A 15,516-nucleotide genomic window follows, 5' to 3' on the forward strand; every position below is an offset into this window, starting at 1 on the left:
CTGTTCCTGCTGGTTTGTCGGTCCTGCTTGGTCCTCAGCAAAGAGTCCTGTTCTTGCCCTCGAGGTCAAGTTTTCCCCAGAGTATGGTCTCAGTTGGTAGCCTCCCGTTTTATTCCTTCCTCCCCACACTTTCTGCTTGGGTCTCTAACAACTGTTCCTGCTGGTTAGCTGGTCCTGCTTAGATAGGCCCCGCAAAAGAGTCCTGTTTACTTGCCCCCAAGGTCATGTTGTCCTCAGAGTAGTGTGTCAGTTGGGAGCCCTCCTTTTATTAATGCCCCTCCCAACTGACACTTCCCACTTTGGTCTGTTCCAAGTGTTCCTGGCGGTGAGTTGTTCCCTTTCAGATAGGTCCCAACAAAGAGTCCTATTTTCTTGTCCCCAGGTCAAGGTGTCCTTAGAGTTGGATTTCAGTTGGTAGCCCCCCTTTTATTCCTGCACCCCACACACTTCCCTCCTTGGTCTCTTCCAACCTCTTCTGTTGGTTAGTTTGTCCTACTCATATAGGGCCCAACAAAGTGTCCTATTTTCTTGTCCCCTGGGTCAAGTTGTCCCCAGAGTAGGGTCTCATTTGTAGCGTCCTTTTCATTCCTGCCCCCCTCCAATTCCTGCTTTGATCTCTTCCAACTGTTCCTGCTGGTTAGTTGGTCCTGCTCAGATAGGCCCAAAGAATAAGTCATGTTTTCTTGCCCCCAGGTAAATTGTCCTCAGAGTTGGGTTTAAGTTCGTAGCCCACCTTGTTTCCTGCACCCCACACGCTTCCCTCCTTGGTCTCGTCCAACCACTCCTGTTGGTAAGTTTGTCCTGCTCATGTAGGGCCCAACAAAGAGTCCTATTTTCTCTCCCCTAGGTCATGTTGTCCCCAGAGTAGGTTCTCATTTGTAGCCTCCCTTTGTATTCCTGCTCCCCCCATTCCTGCTTTGTTCTCTCCCAACACTTCCTGCTGTTTAGTTGGTCCTGCTCAGATAGGCCCCAAGAATAAGTCATGTTTTCTTGCCCCAAAGTAAGTTGTCCTCAGAGTTGGGTTTAAGGTGGTAGCACCCCTTTTATTCATGCACCACACACAATTCCCTCCTTGGTTTCTTCCAAAATTCTCCTTGTGGTTACTTGGTCCTGCTCAGATACGCCCAAAGAAAGAGTCTTGTTTTCTTGCCCCCCTAGGTCAGGTTTTCCCCAGAGTAGGGTCTTACTTTGGTGCCCCCCCCCCACTTTACTCCTGCCCCCCCCCCACTTCCTGCTTTGGTCTCTTCCAACTGTTCCGGGTGGATAGTTTGTCCTGCTTAGATAGGCCCCAACAAAAAGTGCTGTTTTCCTGCCCTCAAATCAAGTTGTCCTCAGAGTATGATTTCAGTTGGGAAGTCCCCCTTTTACTACTGCCACCCCCCGACACACACGTCCTGATTTGGTGTCTTTCAACTGTTCCTACTCGTTAGATGTTCCTTCTCAGGCCCCAACAATACTCCTGTTTTCTTGCCCCGAGTTCAAGTTGTCCTCAGAGTTGAGTTTCAGTTTGTATCCCCCCTCCCATTATTCCTGTTCCCCACATACTTCCCTCTTTGATCTGTTTCAACTGTTCCTGCTGGTTAGTTGGTCTTGCTCAGAGAGGCCCCACCAAGATTCCTGTTTTGTTTTGTTTTGTTTTGTTTTGCTCCCTAGGTCAAGTTGTCCCCAGGGTAGGGTCTCAGATGGTAGCCTCCCCTTTTATTTCTGCCCGCCCACACTTTCTGGTTTGGTCTCTTCCAACTGTTCCTGCTGGTTACTTGTTCTACCTAGATAGGCCTCAACAAAAAGTCCTATTTTCCTGCGGCCTAGATCAAGTTGTCACCAGAGGAGGGTCCTAGTTGGTAGCCTCCTCTTTGATTTCTGCCCCCCACCCACACACACACTTTCTGCTTGGGTCTCTTCCAAATGTTCCTGCTTGTTAGTTGGTCTTGCTCAGATAGGCCCCAACAAAAAATCCTGTTTTTTTGCGCCCAGGACAAGTTGTCCTCTGAGTTGGGGCTCAGTTGGTAGTACCCCTTTTCTTCCAGCCCCCCACATACTTTCTGCTTTGGTCTCTTCCATCTGTTCCTGCTGGTTACTTGGTCCTGCTTATATGGCCCTCAACAAAGAGTCCTGTTTTCTTGCCTCCAGGTCAAGTTGTCCTCAGACTAGGGTTTCAGTTGGTACCCCCTTTTATTCCTGCTTTCCCCCCCCCCCCCACACACACACACACTTCCTGCTTTCGACTCTTCCTACTGTTCCTCCTGGTTAGTTGGTCCTGCTCAGATAGGCCCCAACAAAGAGTCATTTTCTTGCCACCAGCTCAGATTGTCCAGAGTTGGGTTTCAACTGTTAGCCCCACTTTTTTTCCTGACCCCAACACTCTTCCAGGTTTGGTCTCTTCCAACTGTTACTGCGTGTTAGTTGGTCCTGCTCACATAGGCCCCACCAAGAGTATTGTTTGTTTTAATGCTCCCTAGGTCAAGTTGTCTCCAGAGTAGGGTCTCAGTTGTTAGCCCCCCTTTATTCCTGTCCCCACCCAATTCCAGCTTTGGTCTCTTCCAACAGTTCCTGCTGCTTAGTTGGTCCTGCTCAGATAGGCCCCATCAAAGAGTCCTATTTTCTTGTCCCCTAAGTCAAGTTGTCCTCAGAGTCGGGTCTCAGTCATAGCTCCCATCTTATTCCCCCTTCCCCCAACACACACTTCCCACTTTGGTCTCTTCTAACTGTTCCTCCTAGTTAGATGTCCTGCTCAGATAGACCCCGACAAAGAGTCCTGTTTTCTTGCCCTAGGTTTTCTTGCGTGCCCCACACTTCTGTCTTTGGTCTCTTCCCACTCTTCTTCCTGGTTAGTTAGTCCTGCTCAGATTGTGTGCAACCAAGACTCCTGTTTTCTTGCCCCCTACATCAAGTTGTCCTCAGAGTGGTGTCTCACTTGGTAGCCCATCATTACTGCCCCCACCTTCACTTCCCTTTTGGGTCTTCCAATTACTCTTGCTGGTTAGTAGGTCCTGCTGTGAGAGACCCCAACAAAATGTCCTGTTATCTTGCCCCACGGTCAAGTTCTCCTCAGCGCTTGTTCCAGTTGGTAGCCCCCTTTTATTCCTGCCCCCCTCACTTCACACTTTGTTTTCTTCCAACTGTTCCTGATGGTTAGTTGGTCCTGCTCAGATAGGCTCAAAGAATCTTGTCTTCTTGCCCCCAGGTCAAGTTTCCTCAGAGTAGGGTTTGGTTGGTAACCCCCCCGTTTCTTCCTGCCGCCTACCCCCCCCCCCGTTTCTTTCTTTGGTCTCTTCCAACTCCTCCTGCTGGTTAGTTGGGCCTGTTTTCAACAAAAAGTCCTGGTTTCTTGCCCCCGGGTCATGTTGTCCCCAGAGTAGGGCTGTGATGGAGCACGGTGTGAGCATTCGTCTTGTTCCTCAACCTCAGTTTTACCCACAACACCTCAGACACAGCGTTACCCAACGCGCCGGTGTTAGGCGTGAACAGCCGCTTCCTCCGCTGTGCTTGAGAGTCTCTTGTTGTGCTTCTCCATGTTCCTCAGCTCATCCCTCTCCAGATCACAAGGGGATTGTCTTTAGTTTCCGTTTGTTCCCTATAGAAAACCTTCTCATTGCCCAAGACCTGCTCACTTTGGGAGCACTTGAGTATGCCCTTTGCAGATCACCTCCTGCAGACACTTGGATTCAGGGTCCCTCAAGCCTACCTCTGAAGCCCTATTTCCTTTCTTCCATATGGTGGTTTTGCTTCCGCTCTCCCAGATTTCTGGCCTCCTGCTTGCAAATTGGATCTCCTTCGGTATTTCCCCCTTTAATTACTTGATTTGCAAGTTCAGAATATACTCCGTTCTGTTGACACAAAGCACTTCACAGGTCCACTGCCATGCCTGCCCTGCTTCTCTTGTCCCGAGCCCACTCCCACCCCACCCCGTGTGTCCTCTCCTGCCATTACCTTGATAGGAGAGACACTGAATAACGTTCTTTACTGTGGGGCTACTTTTCATAGGGCCTGCTTTACACAGACTCACTCCCAGGGACCATTCCTACTTGTTTAGCTAGACGTGACTAGACGGAACCAATATGAAGTATCTGAAAATAGAGGAGAGTCTGGGTATGGGGTGGCACAAAACCCAAATGAAAGTCATCTTCGCCATAGGTGAGAGGATGGGACAGGGGATTTGGGGATACGTGTTCTCTAGGCGTCTGGACAACTTTGTTCTTAATCTTCACTCTGGATAGGAGGAAAGGGCCCTGCCTGCGAGGATCTTAGCTCCTTGTGCCAGCTCCACCACTGAGGAGCGTCACTGGCCCTCTCTGAGAGTCCATACTTTGTGTCTAAAAGGGGAACACCAAGAGGGTCTGAGAGAGGGTCTCCCAAGGTGCCTTTCAGTCCAATGGCTGGAACCCTCGATGGAGCCCCAGGTCTAGAGTCAGGCTTGCTCCGTGGGCTGTGTGCTTCTAGACAGGTTTACCAAGCGTTCATTCCAGACGTCAGCGTGTCTTGTATGGCCGTGCCCTGAGAGGATAAGGATTTAAATGGGAGGCAAAAGTAAAACAAAGCCACCATTTCAAAATCATTGGTGGTTTCTCAGGAGGGGGCTCCTAGCATCTCTTCTTCCACAGCATCTCGGCTTCCTTTAGTTGCACACATAAGGATTTTCCCTTCAGTGAGCTCTTTAAGGAGTGGAAGCGGTATTTCACTGTGGCCCTTGAGAGCCCCTGAGCTCTGTTGGTTACTGACAGGGACAGGACCTATTGGTGGGAGGGATGTGGGAGAGAAGAAGATTCATGAAGACACAGTGTGGCGCTCTACAGAGAGCAGGCAGAGATTTGATTGGATTTAGGCACTGTTAGGTCCGAAGTCTTCTGTAGGACTGTTGCCTTATGTTCTTTGTTTCAAGAGTCCCCGAATCTCTACTGGGGTTAACAGTCTAGGGCAGGAGGCTCAGCTCGTCCCCTGAAGAAGAAATAGCCACTGTGCCATCTTCAGTCTACATGAAGAAGGGCATGATGGAAATCCCAGTCTCTCTTGGCTAAACCTTCTCAGTCCCAGCATTACAACCCTGGGACCCATGACCACCGCTCAGACGAGTCTGTCTCAGGTAGCTTCCGTGCTCGGGACCCTCTGGGAGAAATGACTGGCCCTCAGGGCTTCAACGGCCCCGGAGACGACCCAGACGTGTCGCCGCCTTACAGGGACCAAACCCCAGGCCGGGCGACTCCAGCAGAGCACAGTTGACCAGGCCAGGAGGACAGCCACGCTGAAGGGAAAGCAATTTCAATCTTGACTCTCCGCGGCTCCCACACAGCCTGGTGCCCACTGGGAGGGCGCCGAGCTCCAGGTTACAGGGCCCGAGGCCCGGCATCTCCACCGGGCAAGCCTGGCTCTGTGGCCTTGCCCTCGGCCGCCCCCACCCCCACCCCCTGGACTCCATCCTTTAACATCCCCCTGTCCCCCCCCCCCCCCACCGTTGCTCCCAGTGTCCCGGGAGCCACCCCCTTCCTGGTCCCCATCCCCCGAAGGCACCACCCTTCCCCTGCTGTTGGGTCACCTCACACCCCGAGGGTCTATCTCAGCCACGGCCCAGAAGGAGCGCATCCGTTGTGGACACAAATCCTCGCCACATCCCAGGCCTGCCTTCTCCAGCCCTGCTGGCCACTGCATTCACCTCACCCTCGCCTGCAACCACCAGCCCTCCAGCCCTCCAGCCCTCCAGCCGCTTTTTCTCACCCCCTGCCGGGCACCGGCCCCTGGCCCGGCCCGCCGCTCGTCTGGCCAGCACTGATGTCTGACACACCTGGAGCCCGTGTCAGGGTCAGACCCCGTGCTACCCTCTCCTGTGGTCTGGCTTCGAGGTCGCTGTCTCCGGGAGTCCTAACTCCTGGCCCGGTCCCCCTCACGATTCCCTTCCCGGGGCTCCTGCATCCGGCCCAGCTCCCACGTGGAGTCCCAGTTGGGTGCTCCGTCTCCCCTTCCAGACTAAGGAAGTCCTTGGGGACAGTGGAGACCACGATGTGAACCCGGTCCCAGGGTGTACATTTTGGAAGGAAGAAAGTTGTGTGTGACCCACCAGGAGCTGGGCGGGGTTTAGCATCTTTGACGTTACCGCTCTGCAAGGTAACAGGACAGCAGGAGCAGGCACGGAGGGCCCCGCATCACAGCGGCTGTGCTGAGTGCTCCACGGGGTCTGGGCCATTTCCTCTGGACCCCGGTCCCCTGGGAAGGTGTCAGAAAAGGCCCAACCTAGGCCGTGGAAGGTGGAGTCAGGGGCCCAGGTTCCACCTGACCAAGTAGAGCCCTGAAGCCACGAAGCCTCCCGTGTACTGCAGAGACCAGCAGCAAAGGAGCCTTTCCTATCTGGTGGCGTTACATTCTGTAGTCGCCCAAGGCTCGGGGACACTGGGAAGGTTGCAAATGGCACGGGGCCATTGGGTGCTTTCTCGAGGAACCATGTGCAAGTGTTGTTAATAGCCGGTTTCCCTCCCATGCTGTAGACAGGGAGACCCGGGTCCTCGGGGTTTCCATCGGCGTTTCTTTTCTGCAGTATCGGACGTGTCTCCTTCGGAGATGTTCTCCCATCGGGAACTGTGCCATTAGAGTCACTCTCCATCAGTGTCTCTCTCTGTTGTGAACTCTGAATCTTGGTAGCAGAAGGCGTCTCCTGGTGCTTTTTGCCTACTGGAGGCCCTGGGGAAAGGAGGACCACGTGGGAGAGAGAGGCAGCCCGCAGAGCCTTTTAGAGACTGGAAAAGCAGGGTTCAGGTCGTGTTCTACAAATGGGCCAAACGGGTCCTGCGCACAGGGGCCCCCGAGGCGGTGGACTTCTTCACGGCAGGCTGCTGCACCCTGTTGGCTCAAACACCCGCCAGCACCCGACTCACATTTTCCCTCACGTTTGTGATTGTTTCCAACGTAGCCCCAAGCAGCCGAGTTTGGGCCGTTTGGAGCCTGCGTGCTTGGCGTGCCTTGCCAAACCTCACCCTGCATCTGCGGAGAATACACAAGATAGAGCCTTATGCTTCTAAGACCCCGGGCCAGGGCCCTGAGCTGCTGAGTTGAGCCCCCTCCCTGAGGGAGGCCTCCCCCAGGGGCCCCTTCCCTTGCCTTCATCCCTTAGCCCATGGGGCTGCGGTAACACAACGCCGCACACCGAGCGGCTTATGAAGAAGGGACATTTATTCCTCATGGCGCTGAAGGCTGCAAGTGCAAGGTGCCGGCAAGGTGCCCGCGCACGGTGCAGCGAGGGCCTTCCTCCTGGGTCACAGCCGCCATCTTCTCGCTGTGTCCTTTCATGGTGGCAGGGGCTGGGGAACTCCCTGCAGCCTCTTTCCCAAGGTGCTCCTCCCACCCATGAGGGTTCCACCTTCATGACTTAAGCACCTCCCAAAGGCCCCACCTCCAAATGCCATCATTCTTTGGCACTTAGGATTTCAACAGATGTATTGGGGGGGTGGGAGGGGGGGAGGACACAAACATTCAGACCATAGCACTCCCGTTCTGCATAGGCTCCCTGCCCATAAGCCCCTGGATGGTCTCATGCTGTGAGGGACTCCTGGGTAATGGGGCTGTTCAGGCGCCACCCAGGAGAGCTAGTGTGCTGCTGTGTCTCCTGGTCACGTCTTCTTCCCGGAGGAGCCCCCGATCCCCGGAACCCCCTACAGTTTGCTAAGGAGCCCTGGGGAAATCACAGGTCTGACCCTTAGAGGATGACGATTATCTGGCCCAAGGTGCAGGTTTTGCAGCGGTCATGTGGCGAGACTCTAAGGACGGCGAGGCCGGAAAGGCTTAGGAAAGCATCTGCTTGCCATGGGGACTTGGGCAGCTGCTGTCTGGCCTGGCCGGGTCTTGGCTTTCCTGCGGGAAGCTGCTGCGGAAGCGCCACCGACTTTGTTAGACCCGAACCACAAAGCCTAACTGCCTGGCTTTAATGCCGAGCCAAACCTGAACATGGCCCCCGTGGGCGGGCCTTTTCAGCCTCAGCAGGTGCTGTGCTGGACCGAGAGCAGGCAAAGCCCGACCGCCAGGTCTTGGGCTCTGGGCGTGTTGTAGATTTGGGACACCCCTCCGTGGGGTCCAAATCTGTCAAAATATCCTGGGTGCCGCCCCGCACCATCTGGGTCCCTTCCAGATGTGCGCAAGGAAGCACTCGCTCTCCCAGGAGACCAAGAGAAACGGAGCCGCCCAGGGGCATTTCTGACACAGACGAGGGAGCGTGTTCCGAGCTTGGGATGCCCGCTGAAGCTGCAGGTCCCGGGAAGGCCAACCGCAGGGACCCTGAGGCCTCCGTGCACTCAGGGCAGATCCGACTCGGAACCCCTCGAGGGGGCGGCCCTCTGCTCTCGGCTCGCTGTGCGGGCCCGGCCTGGTTACCTGCGGTCCGCAACAAGCACTGGCCGCCTGTTCCCTCGCCTTCCTCCTGCCGCACCCACCAGGCCGTGTGCGTGTTCCCTCAGCTTTCCCAGGAAGGCAAGGCTCTTTTGTCCACCCCTCACCGGGTAAGCCATCAGGATGAAAAGGGTCACGTGCCCCCATTTCAAACACTGCTGAAAATTCAGGCTGTCACCCTGACTAGCCCCTGACCGTGACGAGTCTTCCTGGTTCACTTGTACGACAACGTTGCTCTGCCAAGATGCTTCAGTCCCTCTTGGGTAGGACCCCTCCAGACAAAAGGGTCTGGGGGAGAAGAGGGGCCGATGGAAACGACGTAGTCTGATTACTGAAAGGACACAGTGATTCTGCGACCGTGGAGCAAAAGCCAGCCCTAGGCTTGGGGACCTGCCGGGCACGGACAGGGCTTTGTGATCTTGGTGTTCCAGAACTGCTCCTGGAAGCTTAGCCCTCCTCCTGAGGGAAGCCGGAGGCGCTGCCCTCCTAAGCTGCCACGACGCTGGTGATGCAAACTGACTGCCGGGCCTGGAGGCAGCCTGACAGCACTCTCACACAGCCAGGGGCGGGCCCGGCGGGGTGGCCCAGAGTTCATCCTGCTTCTGCCACTCTCCACCCAGAGACAGCACCGCAGTCCACAGGGCCGGCGCTCGGGCCTACAAGGTTGCCCACCCCTACTCCCGCCAGTCCCAAACCCCGGGGCCGTCACCCCTGCTTGCGACCGAGAGGCTCTAAATCAGAGGTTCCCACCACCCCGTCCTCAGGTTCCGTGAATTGGCTAGACTGGCTCACGGAACTCAGGCAAACAAGCTACCCGGTAGCTCACCTCTCGATTGTGAAAGGATGGAGCTCAGGAAGAGCCAGACACAAGAGCTGCCTGCGTATGTGGGCAGAGGGGCGAGGCTGCCGTACCATCAGAGTGCGGCCCTCCCCCACACACCTGCAAGTTCAAACACCTGAAACCTCCCTCAACGCCTCCCTTCGGGGTTTTCTGGAGGCTTCCTCACTCACTCTGCAGCCCCTCGGCCCTCCCTGGCAGCGGAGGGAGGAGGAATGAAAGCGCCCATCCTCTAAGCACATGGTCCACTCACCTGGCAATCAGGCCCCGTGCTTGGGAGATGCCCAGACTCACCTCACTGACATAACAAGACACTTTCATCTTTTGGGGATTCCTTCCTCAAGCTTTGGGATTAGAAGCATTCGGGGAGGTCTGAGACAGACCCTGGAACAAGACCAGCTATGCATTTTGGTTTACTTTTTTATTATGTTTTTAATGTTTATTTATTCATTTCTGAGAGACAAAAAGAGAACACTCACTCCCCCACAAAGGAGGAGGGGCAGAGAGAGAGACAGGGAGACACAGAATCCAAAGCGGCCTCCAGGATCTGAGCTGTCAGCACAGACCCTACGACGCAGGGCTCCAACAGACAAACCGTGAGATCACGACCTGAGCCAAAGTCGCACACTTAACCGAATGAGACGCCCAGATGCTCCACGTAGATATTTGAAAGAAATGTATTTTAGTCATCTCAGTGACCACAAATATATTTTCTGCATATGCCATAATATCACACCAGCACTTCAACTATCGTGAATACTGCATCTGTGAGCAAGGGAGCGAAAGAAGCTTGGAACCCAACTTTCCACTCTTTGCGAAGACACCCAGAATTAATTAGGATTGTTGGACCACGCAGGGATTCCATTCTGAATCTTTCGATGGCACACCAAACCGTTTTCCACCACAACTGTATCCTGTCACGGTCCCGCCAAAAGTGTACAAGAATTCACATCCGACACAGGGACTGGGCCACTTCCAAGTGCCCCCAGGTACTCCACCCCATCTCCTCCGGGCTGCTGGGGCCAAGGTCCCACTGGCTCAACGGAGCACCTGCCATGGCATTTGGGGAAGGGCAGGGGCTGTGAGGGCTCTGGGGCTCTGGAAGCCAGCAGCAGATCCCTCCTCCAGGGGACCAGAACCTGGGCAGAGCAGGAGGAGGACAGGGAGGAAGAGGAGGATGGAGAGGGAGATGGTGCCTCCTCCTCCTCCACATCCGCCTCCTCCTCTTCGTCCTCCCCTCCCACAGCAGTGCATCCAACAGGAGCAGGATGCGCCGCTCTTCCTCAAGCTTCCAGAGCTCACTCCTCTGACTCTCGGGCAGACAGTGCCTCGCCCTCCTCCTCCACCTCCTCCACCTCCTCCACCTCCTCCACCTCCTCCACCTCTACGTGCTCCACGTCCCCCTCCACATCCACCTCCTCTTCCGCATGCACCTGCTCCGCTTCCACAATATCCACCTCCTCCACCTCCACCACCTCCACCTCCACCTCCACCACCTCCACCTCCTCGTCCTCCGCCTCCCACAGCGGTACATCCCATGGCAGCGGGGCCTGCCTGGGCTCCTCCTCGGCCTTGCAGAGCTCACTCGTCTGACGCAGGGGCATGATGGTCGCCAGACCCTGAAGACAGAAGAGGGGTGGCTCCTCAGGGGGAGGCCCAGCCCACAGAGCCCGAGCTCCCAGGCCTGAGAGCGGGGCCGCGTGGGGGTTGGGGGCCGAGGGGTCCCCTCTGGGGTGGGATGGGCGAGCCCCCGGCCCCACGCGCGGAGCACGCACCTCGCCTGGACAACCGACTGGCACGCGGCCGCGCCTCCTCTGCTCTGTGACCTCGGGACTCCTGCCTCAGACCAAGGCCTCAACTCCAGAGCTCTCCGAGCCCCTGGAAGACGGAGGGAGGGAGGGAGGGAGGGAGGGAGGGACGGAGGGGGCGCCTCAGGGTCTCAGGGTGGGTGCAGACCGCGTGCACCGCCCCGGGCCCCCACCCCCCACTGCGGCCAGGAGGTTCTGGCCAGGACTCTGGGCGCCCCCCCACCCCGGGAGCCCCCACCCCATCCAGCCTGGACCTGCCCCTTCTGGGCCTCCGCTGACAGCCAGAGCGGACCCGAGCGGCAGGGCAGGCCTCCTGGGCCCTACGTAGGTGTCCTGGGCTGGGAGGCAGCGCCTCCTCTCTCCCCTGCACCCCGGCCAGGGCCCGGGATCCTGCCTCGGCTGACCGGGGTCCAGCCCCGCACACCAAGGCCCTCCCCTCGCCCAGACCCACCGCGGGGGCGGCTTCCCGACGGCGGCCCCGGGGCTGGGGTCCAAGGGGCCTCCGGCCGTCCTCCCGCACGGCTCTCCCGGGGAGCCCCGGGCCCGCTGCCTCCCACCAGAGCCCTCCCGGCCCGGCGAGGTCCGGGCCAAGGCGGCTGGCGTCGCACGAGGCGACCAAGTCCGGGGAGGCCCGGGGCCGATGGCAGGGGCTCACATGGGTTCCTTGGGGTCCCTCAGCCCTGTCCTCTCGTCCCCATCCGGACTCCCTGGGAGGCCTGGGCCTCGGGCTCTGCCGCCTGACGCCGGCTCCTCGCGCGCAACCAGCTCTCGGTCGGGCTGGGACCCAGAGCCCGAGGCCGCCCACGCCTCACGCCCTGGTCACAGTCGTCGTGGCCGCGCCACCCTGCGGCCTCCACCGCCGCCCCCACCGCCGGACTCATTCCCCTCTGGGTCCCGGCTCCCTCGCTCCTCCCTCTGGGCCTCACCTCGAAGCCCACGAGGCTCGGCGCCCTTCCCGCGCCCGACGGGCTTCGAGGCGCAGGCCGGAAGACGCCGACGACGCCGAGGCCGCCTCGCCTCGCCTCGCCTCGCCTCGCCTCGCCCCGCCCCGCCCCGCCCCTCCCCGCCCGTCTCTTGAGACCCGGATGCGGAAGTCCAGACACCCCGCGGGGCCTCATTCCCACTAGGGGCTTCCCTAGGCTGCCGCTAGGGGTCGCCTTCCGGGCCGGGGCCTCCGTTCTGGGGGCCAGAGTCCCTCCCTTCGTGTTCCCTAGGTGGCCTCCTGTGCACTTGGTGGGTCCCCGGTCCTCCCCAGCTCACCCGTCCGACCCCCGAACCGCCCCCCACTCCCCGGTCCCCGCCCTCTGAGACCCAGATGCCGAAGCCCAGGCTCTAACAGTGTCCCCATCCCGTCTGGGGGCCTACTCGGACTGATTCTGTTGAGGGGTCCAGGCTCTTCCGTCCTCCCCCTGCGTCCTCACCAGGAATCGCCCCAAGATCCAGGCCCTGCTCTCTGGTGACCTGAGGTGTCCCAAACCCCTCTCCCCCCCCCCGTGTCTCTGAGACCCGGCTGTGGAAATCCGGACAGACTTGCTGCCGCAAGTCCGTACAGGCCCAGGGCCCTTCCATGAAGGACGCAAGGTCGCGAACTCTGGGAGGTCCCCTCTGTGTTTTCTGGGGTCCTGGGTCCCTTGATCCTCCCTCAGGGTCTTTATTTACCTTCACATCGCAGGGTCTGGGAGTCCTCTCTGTGCTGACTTGAGGATTCACACCTCAGAGGAAGCCAAACTGCCTTCCCAGTCCCCAGGTGGAAGTGACAAATACTACATTTGCCCAGACTGTCATGGGGCTTCCCACAGCTGACAGCTAGGTTGGGTTTTTGTTGCTGGTGGAGGTCCCCTCTCTTCCGGAGTCCAGGGCCCCTTCAAGCCTCCCTCAGGACCCTCCCTTTGATTACCGACGGGACCTAGGCCCTCCCTTCTGCTGACCCAAGTGCAGCACCTTTCAGATCAAAGATTTCCTCTCCTTGAGATCTCCCTTCCCTCCAGGAGATCTCAAAGGCGGACACATAGGGCCTTGTATTCCTGGGGACTCCCAAGGCTAATAGCAGATGCGGGGTTGGGCTGAGGACCCTTCTTTTCTGTGATCGAGGGTCCCCTTACTCCTTCAACAGGATATTTTGATTCATGGAAGGTACTGGCACGCCTTTCTCTGCTGATCTGAAGACATACCCCTCATCCAAGTCTCACTTTCCTGAGACCTGCATCTCTCTTCCCCAGGAGGAAGTCAGGGGCCTCTACATCCTTCTGACATGGGGCCTCTAGTAGATGACCACAGGGACAGGGCTAATCCGGGATCGCTCTCTTCAGGTTTGGGACGTTCCTTCAATGCTCCTTAAAGATCCTCACCTTGGCTTCTGGCATGGCCTTAGGCTCCTCCCTCTGCTGACCTGAGCCCTTCCCCTTCTGGCCAAGGCTTTCATTGCTCTTACACCACTGAGGCAGAATGAAGAGGGGTAGGGGACCTCTCAGCCTGACAGTTCTGCCGGGGTCTCCCAAGCCTGTCATCAAGGTTGGGACTGGATTCTCTGGGCCCTCTGGAGAGGGTGGACCCCCTCAGTCCATAGTCGTGAGTGTCCTCAGCTTCTGGCTCCTTGATTAGATGCTGCCTTGGAAATGCCCCTTCCCTGTTAGATCCAAGTTTTTGCTTAGCTACGATCCTTGCAGAGAATGACTCAGGATCCCATAGTTGATGTTAGTGGCCAGCTGCAGCACCTAAGACTTGTGGTGGGAGGTCAGAGAAGAAGCATCCTTTTTCTATCATGTTTCTTCACCAGCCAGCCAGCCAGCCAGCCAGCCAGCCAGGCTTCGTTTTGTTCGAAAAGATTTATTTTCCACATGGAAGAAGGTGAGCGGCAGGATTTGGGGAGATCCTGCTGTTACCAGTTATCTAACATTGTATCATTGAGTGCAGTGATTTTCACTTTCTTAACCCTCACCTCTAGTTAAAAAAACATGTATTTTATGTCTCTACCAAGCGTCTACTTAGAATATGGATAACATTTCATGAAAGAGTCTCTACACTTAGTGTGTGTGGATCACTCTGAAACTTCCTATTGTATTCCCAGATCATTGCTTTTTTTTTTCTCATCTCTATCATGCTGTTTACTCAGCCAGAGACTTATGTCAGGGATGTATGACCCTTAGATGTGACATGCCCGATTTCTGTGCCTTTAAAGCCCCGGGCATGGCTAGAGGTATTCCACCACAGAGGCACCCCACAGGAAATGGGTTGGAGGAACTCATTCATGCCACCTGCACCCTCAGGTCCCTGAGCTACTGCCATCAGTCTGCTCAGGGCTGTGATGTGTCTGTCTCTTTTGGGAAACCAGCAGCCAGCTGCACATTGGCCATGTTGGGATTGGGGGTGTCCTCCCCTGGGGCCCAGCCAGCAGGCCCCATGTCCGTTGCTACCCACACTACCCAGTCCATCCCGACCCTGGCCTCAGTCTGCATACTTTGGGGTTTTGTCCTCCCGTCTCCCCACGCCCCCCCACCTCACTCCCCAGTGCCGATATTCACTTGCCCTCCTCTTCCCTTGGGAGTCCCCAGACAAGAATCCTCTTTCAGCGTACTTGTGCTTCCTGTAGAGCTGACTAGACAAACCTGGTGGTCAGTCTCCCAGGGCTTGGTGAATAACAATCATAGCCATGTGACTGTGCGAGAATGCACCTGAGAAGCAGTTATTTGCAAAGAGCTGCTGTGAGGGGTCTCAGCCATGGTCCTGCTCCTCTGAGAAGCCCTCATTCCCCAGCAAAGCCTGCTCTGAACTCCAGCCTCCTTGGCAGGGGTCTGACCTGCAGTCTGGCTGCCACCCACCTGCCCTCCTCTGTGGCAGTTATCGCTGGCAGCTGCCCTAGGTGCTTCATGAGCAAGTAATTGACCTCGCTGCCTGTCCTCAGTCACCGAGCCGAGCCACCCTTGCCAGGTGCCCAGAGGATCTGTGCAAAGTTTCCCCGCGACGCTCCCCACCCCTGTGGGGATGCAGCGAGAGTCCACAGGCCCAGTGGGTGTGTGCTCTGAACTGCTGGCCCGTTGAGTGCCTGACGTCCAGCCTGCCCAGGGAGTGAGCCTGCAGGAGAACGCTGGGCCACCCAGCCAGCTGGGATAGAAGGGGACCGGGCTGGGCAGGAGAATGGGACAGCAGGGGCCAAGCATGAACACCAGAGCAGCCTTCAGTTGGCCAAGCTCCTACAGCCACGTGCGAGAGTGATCTCCATCTTTACACCTTCCATCCTAGCCCCCACTTGGCGTCCAGAGCCATGGAATCCATCTAGGACAGATGGTGACCCAAAGGGGCTAGGAGAGGCCGTGTTGGCAAGGTGCAGTGTCTGGCATCTTGATGGCATCGTTTTTCCTGGGGTCCCTTCATAAAGGGACATGAAGCATCATGCTTGACATCCTCACAGAGGACAGCTAGAACCCTGCTGGTTGTGGGGAGAACACCTCTGGCCAGTGTAGGACCACAGCTTTGCACCTGTAGCAGGCTCAATTTGAATGGGAATGC

At 57.3% G+C, this 15,516-nt stretch overlaps 1 long non-coding RNA gene across 1 annotated transcript; it reads right to left on the reverse strand.

Annotated features, from left to right (window-relative positions):
* Nucleotides 1-10,712: 10,712 nt before the first annotated feature.
* On the reverse strand, nucleotides 10,713-12,024 carry LOC145713937 (uncharacterized). Its single transcript, XR_014136734.1, has 3 exons — nucleotides 11,937-12,024; nucleotides 10,978-11,080; nucleotides 10,713-10,821 (listed from the first exon to the last, which is right to left on the reverse strand). It is a non-coding gene; the product is annotated as an uncharacterized LOC145713937 (long non-coding RNA).
* Nucleotides 12,025-15,516: the final 3,492 nt, after the last annotated feature.

Source organism: Panthera onca, chromosome X, assembly GCF_046562875.1.
Source record: "Panthera onca isolate mPanOnc1 chromosome X, mPanOnc1 haplotype 2, whole genome shotgun sequence".
Classification (NCBI taxonomy): Eukaryota; Metazoa; Chordata; class Mammalia; order Carnivora; family Felidae; genus Panthera; species Panthera onca.